General features: G+C 39.8%; 1 protein-coding gene across 1 annotated transcript in view; it reads left to right on the top strand.

Annotated features, from left to right (window-relative positions):
- The first annotated feature begins 10,437 nt into the window (after positions 1–10,437).
- Positions 10,438–10,595, top strand: part of DMTF1 (cyclin D binding myb-like transcription factor 1) — a 66,111-nt gene continuing 65,953 nt past the window's right edge. The window contains exon 1 of the mRNA XM_005876142.2: positions 10,438–10,546. The gene's annotated coding sequence lies outside the window, so the exon portion shown is untranslated. The remainder of the gene's footprint in view (positions 10,547–10,595) is intronic.

The raw sequence follows: 10,595 nt of genomic DNA, 5'->3' as shown, positions 1-10,595 counted from the left end.
TATGACTCTTCTCTGAAGCCTTTAACTTTCTTATACAGCCTCTAAATTCTTGGAATGTGAAGCTCTGTGGTAACTAGTGAAAAACTAGTGATTCTTTAAGGTAAAATAGAGTATATTCCTGGATGCAAGACTTAGAGGAAAAGAGTCATAATTGTGTAAAACACCGGAACCTAAGAAGACGATCAAAAGTTTTGAACATAACTGTACTTTGCAATTGGGCTTTTGATGCAATCTTACATTGATTTCATAAGATAGGAGATAGGAGGCCTTAGCTGACACGTGAGTACCACTACAGCTCCTTTTATTTTTATTTATTTATTTATTTATTTATTTATACTTATTATTAATTTTTAATCCTCACTTGAGGATATTTTTCCCATTGATTTTTAGAGACTGGAAGGGAGAGAGAGAGACAGAGAGAAACACTGATGTGAGAGAGACACATTGATTGGTTGCCTCCTGCATGACCCCAAACAGGGCCAGGAGCCTGCAACCAAGGTACGTGCCCTTGACGGGAATCAGACCAGGGACCCTTCAATTCCTCAGGCCAACGCTCTATCCACTGAGCCAAACTGGCTAGGGCCACAGTTCCTTTTAAAATCTACAACTTTTTAAAAAAAACAACAACGGTGCTAGAGTCAGAATTATGCATAGTTAAAAAACATGGTTTCTATTTTAAAAAAGCAGTGTAGAGTTCCTAATTATGCTACTTATAGCAACTATAAAATTAGCAATTTGAGAGAACTTTTAGTTAGGCTTAAATTAACACAGTGTTAGTTTTAGCAACTGAAAATAGACATGAAGTATGAATCACTTTCTTAACTGAAATGTAGGCTAAATGTAACCATCACAGATTTTAAGAATTTCACCTAAATTTCTTCTCAGTCACATTTTGTGTACTGACACTGAGACATCAGTAAAGGAAACAGGGTGAAATGGCCAATTTCTGTCTTTTCAAGAGAGTCCAAATGGACCATAGTTTATAATGTTAGTGCAAATGATAGCACAGATGAACAACTGTGCACTTCTGATAGATTGCAATGTGCCTGATTACAAAATAATTCATTGCTGAATAGGCTCATCACTAGTATAAACTCTCATAAAGAAAGTTTATTTAGAACCAAATAAACCTAAACCAAGAGTCATTGAGAGAACCCTGAGTAAGCTTGCAGGTGTCACTTTTCACGGAAAGTGATTTTTCAGATGTTAACCAGGTACACCACAAGAAGGCCCTTGTAGAAGAAATTTCTTGTTGAACAGGTTAGTTCTGCCCTGCCTGTGTAAGTTGTAGGAGAACAAAAGTTGAAAATCTCTGGTCAACTAAGAAATGCAGAACATGACCCTGTCCTATTTGAGCTACTGGCAGGTATTTCAGTTTTCTGCCCAGATGTTCAGGCAACCTCTATGTTACTAATTGCTGACATGGAGAATTCAAAAATTTGTCTGAATATTTCACATAATTAGCAGTATAATAAATATGGGAATATCCATTACACTCAGACAATATTCCTTTTCTACACACACCATGATTTGTAAGTGCTTATGTCAGTTATATTTAAATATGTTGAAAGTAATATGTAACAAAATTTTTCAGCTTCTAACAAAAGAGAATCTCTTTATCTCCTGTGAGAGGTTTGCCCTGAAAGGTGTCCCGGATCAGGGTGGGGGTCCCGCTGGGGTGTCTGGCCAGCCTGGGTGAGGGGCTGAGAGCTGTTTTCAGGCTGGCCACACCCCCTTCAGGGTGGGGGTCCCCACTGGGGTGCCTGGCCAGCCTGGGTGAGGGGCTGATGGCTGTTTGCAGGCTGGACAAGCCCCCCAGTGGGAACCCTCATCCCATGGGGGTATGGCCAGCCAGGGTGAGGGGCTGAGGGCCGTTTTCAGGCTGCCCACAGCCCCTTCGGAGGGGGGGGATCACCACTGGGGTGCCTGGCCACCCTGGGTGAGGGGCTGATGGCCGTTTTCAGACTGGCCATGCCCCCTGGTGACCCAAGCTCCCAGCCTTTTTTTTTTTTTTTTTCTGGGATTTATTTATCTTCTATAATTGAAACTTTGTAGCCTTGAGCAGAGCCCAGGGCTGGCCAGGGCAGGCTCGAAGCTTGGCTTCCTCCATTGCCGCAGGCAACCCAAGCCTCCTGCTTGCTCCAGCTCAGTGGCCTCCACCATCTTAGTTGGGTTAATTTGCATACTTGCTCCTGATTGGCTTGTAGGCATGGCTTGTGGGCATGGCTTGAGCATAGTGGAGGGATTATATAGGAGGATTCCATAGCAGATGGCTCTTTGGCAAAGGAAAAGAAAGAAAAGACTGAAGCATCATGTGAAAATGGACTCCTATTCAACAAAAATAAAGCTTATCTAGTTATTATGGAAACAGAGAAATGAGTTTTGCCTTCAGACAATGGCTGTAATAGCTTTATATCTTAATGTACCAAGTTGAACCAACACAGATCAAAGTTCAGCATAAATGTAAACTCCTAGTAGGAAACATAAACAAACACAGAAAAAATACATTAGTGAAGCTGTGACCACTAGAGCTACATATTTTCCTAGCCCTAGGTTTGCTAATATCAATATAATACTGCTTCAAAAGCTACAATTATAAAATATGATTATATATAATAATAGTATTCTCAAGTCTGAACAGATGGCTCATAGAAACTGTGCTTTCCTAATGCTGTTTTTCTTAATTTCATTAAATTAAAAATCTTATGTCTACACTTGGTCTTCACTCAGTCTGCCTACTTAGGATATAGTCATTATAACAAAGTTATTATGCTCTAAAATTTAATTTAATATGGTTATATTTAATATAAGGTAGAAATATTTAAATTAGGTTGCTGTTAAAAGACTAGTTTACCATTTCAGCTAATTTGGGTAGAAGAATAGCTTGCTTGATCAACAGTGCTTTCTGTTGAGCTTGGATTTTAACTCTAACAATTCCAGGTCAAGAAAGACCTTTAGCTTGTATGTTTTTGTTTATGTGCAGCTTGCATGTACATTAAGAACATCCAGTGAACCCCAGTAGAAGGTGATTCCTCAAGTAAGAAGCTATATAATTTCTCTAGGGCATAAAACACTTTGCCTAGAAAATTATTTCCTTCCTGTTTTTCATTCTTTGTAGTTATGACGTGTAAGGACAAATAATAATATCTGACATTTTGAGCATTCACTACTTGTAAGGTATTGTTCAAAGTGCTTTGATTAAGCAAGACTAATGAACATTGGTCCATCATTCCTAATATTTGCAATTTAGATTAATCTGATGATATTAATTGATTCATATTTTGTCTTAATCCCTCATTAAACTATCAATCATGAGCAAGTTTTATGGACAATTAAAATAATTTAGTACATTGGCACTCTAACCAAGAGTTTTGTACAAGGACCCATTGAAAAACACCAATGTAAGCTCCTCCCGTTCCTCCACTAGAATATATGGCCCTTGAGGGCAGGGACTTTGTTTCTCTGCCATATTCCCTATGTCTAGAAAAGTGCTCAGCACAAAGTTCATGCTTAGGAAGATCTATTGAATGAAAGGAATGAATATCACAAATGTGCAAACTTCTGAAAGCAATAAAGGTTACACAGGCTCCCCATTTCTTTGTTCCTGCATATTCTTCTCAAGGGAATTAGACGAAACACTGCATAAAAGAGGAGATTAATCAATCACAAGTCTTTAAATGCCAGTAGACCTTTCAAATTTGAATTTCAAAGCATAATCTCTTTGGTTTTATTATTATTGAATTTTGTCATTGGTCTACTATAGTATATCACTAACAAATTCAAGCCACAGAATACCCAACTGCTGTTGAAGCTACTACTCTGGAAATAAAAGAACAAACAAAACAAAAACCTTGCTGAACAGGGACATCTGCTGGTTAAAATGTAATGTTTCTATCCTTAAAATACAGATGAACAAAGAGATGTGGGCAATAAAGTTGAGAGTAACACTAAGAACATGTGACATTGTGTTAAAATAACCTCTTTCCACTAGTAGTAATAAAAGGTCACATTTGCTTGTTTTATTCCAGAGTTGCTCAAATAGTGACACTATCTGAAAAAATAATTAAGCTCTCCTATAGTCAGTAACTATTGCCAAAGAATAGAAATGATCTTCTGATTTAAGACACTTGATTATCTTTTATCTCAATAGACATTTAAGTGTCTGCTAAGGTACTGTGCCATATTCTGGCAAAGTGAAACTATAAGACAAAGCAGACGTGGCAGATGATCCAGCCATCTCTGGCATGTGCTAATCTCCATCCTTAGAGGAGTGGATTTAAACTCAATTAATGTCTGTGAGGGACTGAGCCTACTACTTACCAATACTGTGTCATTACCATTTTACAAATATTACTAGGGGCCCAGTGCACGAATTTGTGCACCTTGAAAGGAACTGTGGGCCACAAGGCTGTGGTGGGCACAGGGGCAGGTCTCAGCCCATCCTCCACGCCCCAGCCCGGCCCCTCCTGCCGCAACTCCCAATCCCCTCTCTGCTGGCAGCCCCGCTTCTGCTGCCTACGCTCCCATGCGCTGACAGCGCCAGAGCCGCTGCTCGCACCCACTGCCGGCACTGGCCCCGCTCATACCCACAGCCAGTGCTGGAGCTGATGCATGCCCCCTGGTGGTCACCGCACATCATAGTGACCGGTTGTTCGGTTGTTCCGCCATTCGGTCTATTTGCATATTAGCCTTTTATTATATAGGATATGGGCCAGTTGCTTTCTACAAATACACTCCTGCATTAGCTGAACAGATACCCTACCATACCTCACCCATTACTGTAGAGGAACCGAATTTTGATAATGTTCCATTAATAGGTCTCAGTAAAGATCCTTTGCAAAAGAAAAAGAAGAGAAGAGGGTGTGGACAGGTAGTGACCAGGTTGAGAAATTTAAGGAAGTATGGAAAGGAGACAGGAACACAAAATGGAGGGCAGGAAAAGCGTGATAAGACTGAGTGCCATAGCCCCAGAGAAAAGCCTAGAGGAGGAACCTGAGACAGAAGAGCTGGAAGAGCCTGATGTGTGGCCCTAACTAGGGACAGTTTGTTCATTCCTCTAATAGCACAGCATCCTCATCAGCTCTCTGGAAGTTCTGGAAGGCTTTCCAGTGTCTACCCATCAGCTGTATTAACAGGACACAGAGACTGTGTAGAAAGAAAATGGACGTCTCAGCAATTGTATTTTCATTTACTTTGAGCAAAAGCCGTTACAAACATTGCTTTTTTCTGAATCATACCATCCAGGACATGAGTCTATCATGAAATAACAGAACCTGCCTCTCAGTATCTGAAAGATTTTTATATTAATATATAATCTATATATATAAAGGCTAATATGCAAAGTGTCCCCTGGAGAGTTCGACCAGGAGACCAGGAGTTTGTTCGCTCGCTGTGATGTGCGCAGGAGGCGGCTGCGACCAGCAGGGCACTGAGTGAGTGAGGGAAGGAGGAGAAGGGGAGGTGGGGAACCTGATCCACCCTGATCACCAGCCAGGCCTAGGGACCCTACCCATGCACAAATTTTGTGCACTGGCTTCTAGACCTTTCATAAAAGAAAGGCAATTCCATCAACATTCTATCACTGATAAAGTTCATAAAAGTATTATAAAAAAATTAGAACAAATTCTCATGATTTTTCTACAAAATATTTAATTCTTAATTAAGTAAATCCTAGGATAATATAAAATACCTCATGCACTCCCTAGGCACACATTGACTTAGTAGAGAGGTAGGAATAACCTAGAAGTCTAACCGCAGAAAGTTGATCTAGGATTCAAATTATGTTATGGATAGTCTTGCAATGATATGCAAGTCACAGATATGCAAGTGTTATTAAAAAATTTACTTTTAATTATTAATAAACATCCTAGCAAACACCAATCTATCCTGAGATTTTTTTTTGTTTTTTATTTCACATATAAGAGAGATCATACAATATACATCTTTCTCTGTCTGACTTGCTTCACTTACTATAATACCTTCTAAGTCTATCCATTTTGTAGCAAATGGCAAAATTTTTATGGCTGCATAATATTCCATTTTACCTATATACCACACCCTCTTGATTTTCATCCATTGATAACACTTAGGTTATTTAGGTTTTTTCCATTATCTTGGCTATTGTAAATAATGTTGCAATGAACATGTGAGTGCATATATCTTTTCAAGTTAGTGTTTTTGTGTTCTTCACATAAAGACCCAGAAGTGGAATTGCTGGATCCTATGGTAGTTCTATTTTAGTATTTTTGAGGAACTCCATACTGGTTTTTTTTATTTTTAATATTTGTATTGATTTTTGGAGAGGGAGAGACATCAATGTGAGAGTGAACTGCCTCCAACATGCTCCCCAATGGAAATTAAGTCCAAAATCCAAGTGCCCTGACCGGGAATTAAACCAGCTACCCTTCAGTACATCCAACCGAGCCACACCGTGCAGGGTTATAAAAAAAAAAGACAAGAATTAACAAGTGTTGGTGAAGATGTGGAGAAAAGGGAACACTTGTGTTCTGTTGGTGGGAATGTAAATTGGTGCAGCCACTATGGAAAACAGTATGGTTCAAGACAGTGATCCAATTTCATTCTTTTGCATGTGACTGTCCAATTTTCCCAACACCATTTATTGAAGAGACTGTCCTTTCCCGAGTGTATATTCTTGGCTCCTTTGTAATAAATTAGTTGACTATATATGCATGAGTTTATAGAGTTATGTGTTTTTATGCAAATACCACACTGTTTGAATTGCTACAGTTTTCTATCATTTGACGTGAGGGAGCATGATGCCTACAGCTTTGTTCCTTCTTTTAAAGATTGCTTTGTCTCTTTGGGGTATTTTGTGGTTCCATACAAATTTTAGAAAGTGTTTGTTCTATTTCTGTGAAGAATGCCATTAGAATTTTGATAGGGATTGCATTAAGTCTGTATATTGTTTGGGTAGTATGGACATTTTGATAATATTTATTCTTCCAATTCATGAGTGCAGAATATCTTCCAATTTATTTGTGCTTTCTTCAATTTCTTTAATTACTGCTTTATAGTTTTCAATATACAGGTCTTTCACTTCCTTGGTTAAATTTATTCCTAGGTACTTTTATGCTTTTTAATTCAATTGTAAATGGGATTTCCTTCTAAGTTTTTATTAGTGTATAGAAATGCAACAGATTTTTGTATATTGATTTTGTAGTGTGCAACATTACTGAATATGTTAATTAGCTCTAAGCTTTTTTTAATGGCGCCTTTAGGATGAATGAAAGTGGTGAAAGTGGGTATCCTTCTCTTGTTCCTGATCTCAGAGGAAAAGCTTTTAGCTTTTCACCATTGAGTATGATGTTAGCTGTTGGCCTGTCATACATGGCCTTTATTAAGTTGAGATACATTTCCTGTATACCCACTTAGTTTTTATCATAAAGTTTAATTTACTTTTTAAATTATGTATTAAACCAATATTAAAATACACTTGTCCTCCTCAAGGAAATATGAACTGTCCTTGGGAAACGGCAGTTATGAAACTCACCAGGAAGGGAGAATTAAGAGGATGCACTTGACTTTTTTAGGGAATTAACAGCAGAGTGCAGGCTGACCTAAGATTTTGCAGAATAGAATGGGCAGCCAGACTATAATTTAAATATCACTCTCTATGCCATACTGAAAATAATCCTATATGGTTATGCTTTATGAAAAATGTGGCTAATTAGGAATCACTTCCTCATAAATGTTAATAATTTTATATATGTGATTATTTAATTACAACTGCTCTTTGAATAGCTTAATTGCTTTCTGGGTCAGAAATTTACTAGTTTCCATTTTAAAGTGCTTAAAACATGTCAGGCTCTATGCAAAGCATGTTGAATTCATTATTCTGGGAGATAAATTTTGTTGTCACATTTTTCAAAAGCTAATGAAGTTTTAGAGAAGTAAAGTACCATACTCACTACTAAGCCGTGAAATCAAGATTCACAATCAGGTCTGATTCCAACATCAATACCACAACTCTTATCCTGCTTCATGGTTTTGCTTACATATGTATTACTTATGTACTCATTTAAAACTGAATTATATATGTCATAACTACAGTAGGAGGCAGAAAGTACCACAAATTGGTAATAAAGTTAGATGCAATAAATTGCTGCTTCTGGCATTTATTTTTGAAAGTTAGGCAAACATGTCCATCTCCCATTTCAGTGGTTCGCAACCTTCTGGCCCTTTAAATACAGTTCCTCATGTTGTGACCCAACCATAAAATTATTTTCGTTGCTACTTCATAACTGTAATGTTGCTACTATTATGAATCGTAATGTAAATATCTGATATGCAGGATGGTCTTAGGCGACCCCTGTGAAAGGGTCGTTCGACCGCCAAAAGGGTCACAACCCACAGGTTGAGAACCGCTGGTTTAGACTGTGAAAACTGGTTGTAATACTTTGTTTTCATTATAAAAAGACTTGCCAAAGTGTATTTTGTGAGGTTCAGAAGGGTAGTCCAGATCATAGGCTCTAGAGCTGAGGCTTCCATTCCAACTCTACCACATATTTGCTGTGTGCCCTTGGACATATTCCTTCACTTCTTTCTGATTCCTATCTAAAACGGGATTCATTAGTCATAACTGTACATATGCATTTTGTGCTTGCAAACACTAAATGAGTGTAATACATGTAAAGCATTGAATTGACACATAAGCTCTCAAAAAATGTTGGCTCCCATTGTTCGAATTCCGTCTTTTTTAAGCTCTTTCATACTTCTTTTTCAAGATAGACTTTTCAAACAGTAGTTTAAGATCCACTATAAAATTGAGGGGGGGGGGATATTGAGGGGAAAGTATAGATATTTTCTATATACTTATCCTCCCCACACACACACCCCCCACCACCGTCGCATGTATAGCCTCCCCCATTATCAACGTTCAGCACCAGAGTGGTACATTTGTTACAAACCATGAACCAACGCTGACCCATCATTAACACCCGAGTCCATAGTTTACATTAGGGTCCCTCATTGGTATGGTACATTCTATGGGTTTTGATAAATGCACAATGACATGTATTTACCATTATTGATCATACGGAATCACTGCACTGCCCTGAAAATCCTGTGCGCTTTACCTGCTCCTCTGTCCAGCCCCAAACTCCCGCAACTGTTGGTCTTTTCACCATCTCCATAGTTTTGCCTTTTCAGAAGGTCATATAGTTGGAATTATACAGTAACTTCTTTCACTTAGTACTATGCATTTAAAGTTTCTCCAAGTCTTTTCATGATTTGATAGCTTTTTTTAAAAAAAAGCATTAAGTAATATTCCCTTGTATAAATGTACCACCGTTTATGAATTTACCTACTGAAGCACATTATGGTTGCGCTCAAGTTTTGGAAATTATGAATAAAGTTGCTGTAAATATCTGTGTGCAGGTTGTTAGGTGGACATAACAACTCCTTTGTGTAAATAGCAAGAAGTGTGATTGCTGGACTATATGGTAAGAACATGTTTTCATTTCATAAGAAACTGCCCAAGTGTCATTCCTGATAGCCCTTCGTTTGACTTTTACAACTGATAGTGACTCCATCCCGCTGTGACCATGCACCGTGAGTCTACACACAACTGTTGGATGCCATTATTTCAGTGAAATCTAACTTTTAAACTCCTACACTCCCAGTCGATAAGGGAAAGCAGAGTACAATAAAGCTAGTTTGATAAACAAGTAAAATGAGGTCAGAATCATCAGGGCAGTAACAGGGTTCAGAACACACAATCTTTCGATTTTTCCAAAGCCTCGGAACTCTAAAAAAAAATCCTTGCCTGGGTCTCACGAAGCTTCTTAAAGACTGGCCTGGGGGCGGGACCGACTATGCGTCTTCTCTGAGATTTAGGGAAAAAGCCGTGCTTTCAGACGAGCGGCGTCTTCCTACACCCAGACGGGATACATGTCCTCACTAATTGCAACAGACATCCCCATAGGTAACATCTGCTGTAAGCGCCTACGCCGGCAAAGCACCTACTGCCAAGCCGACCAAATGGGAAGATCAGACACCCAATTTCAGGTTTTCTTCTGCACTCAGACCCCGCTTCCAAGCCGTCCCGACCTGCAGCTTCTTCCGCTCCGAGCCCCGCAGAATGATGAAACTGGGCCTGCGCGCGGGGCCCAACTTTCTCCGAAGCCAGAAGGGCCACAGTTGCACAAAAAAAGGGGGGGGGGAGCTCCATTGCCTCCATTATATCAGCAGCAGCGAGGTAATCCGTACGGAGTTTTTCCTAGTATGACGAGAGGAAGAGAACAGCCGACCATGGACCTGGTCTGCAACTCCAACAAACCCGGGACCTTTTTTCGCGCTCCCACTTGGCCGGAAGTGACGTAGCACCTGGCTCGCAGGGCCCGCCCGAGGAAAGGGAGAGCGGGCGGGGGCTTGGGGGCGGGGTGCGGCCGTAGCTCCGTTTCCGGTGGCTCGTCGCGCTCGCTTACTCCAGCTGTAGCCACTCTTGCCCGTGGCTGCTTCCTCCATCCTGGTATTTTTTGGAGCCTTCATCCTGGTTCTTCCAAAGTGCCCGGACCCAAAACAGGAAGTAAGTGCGATGGAACCTTCAGGTCCCAACCGCCGCCAGGGCCGCTCCG

This window comes from Myotis brandtii, unplaced genomic scaffold (genome assembly GCF_000412655.1).
Source record: "Myotis brandtii unplaced genomic scaffold, ASM41265v1 scaffold48, whole genome shotgun sequence".
Lineage (NCBI taxonomy): Eukaryota > Metazoa > Chordata > Mammalia > Chiroptera > Vespertilionidae > Myotis > Myotis brandtii.
This window is presented reverse-complemented; position numbering and strand designations above follow the sequence as displayed.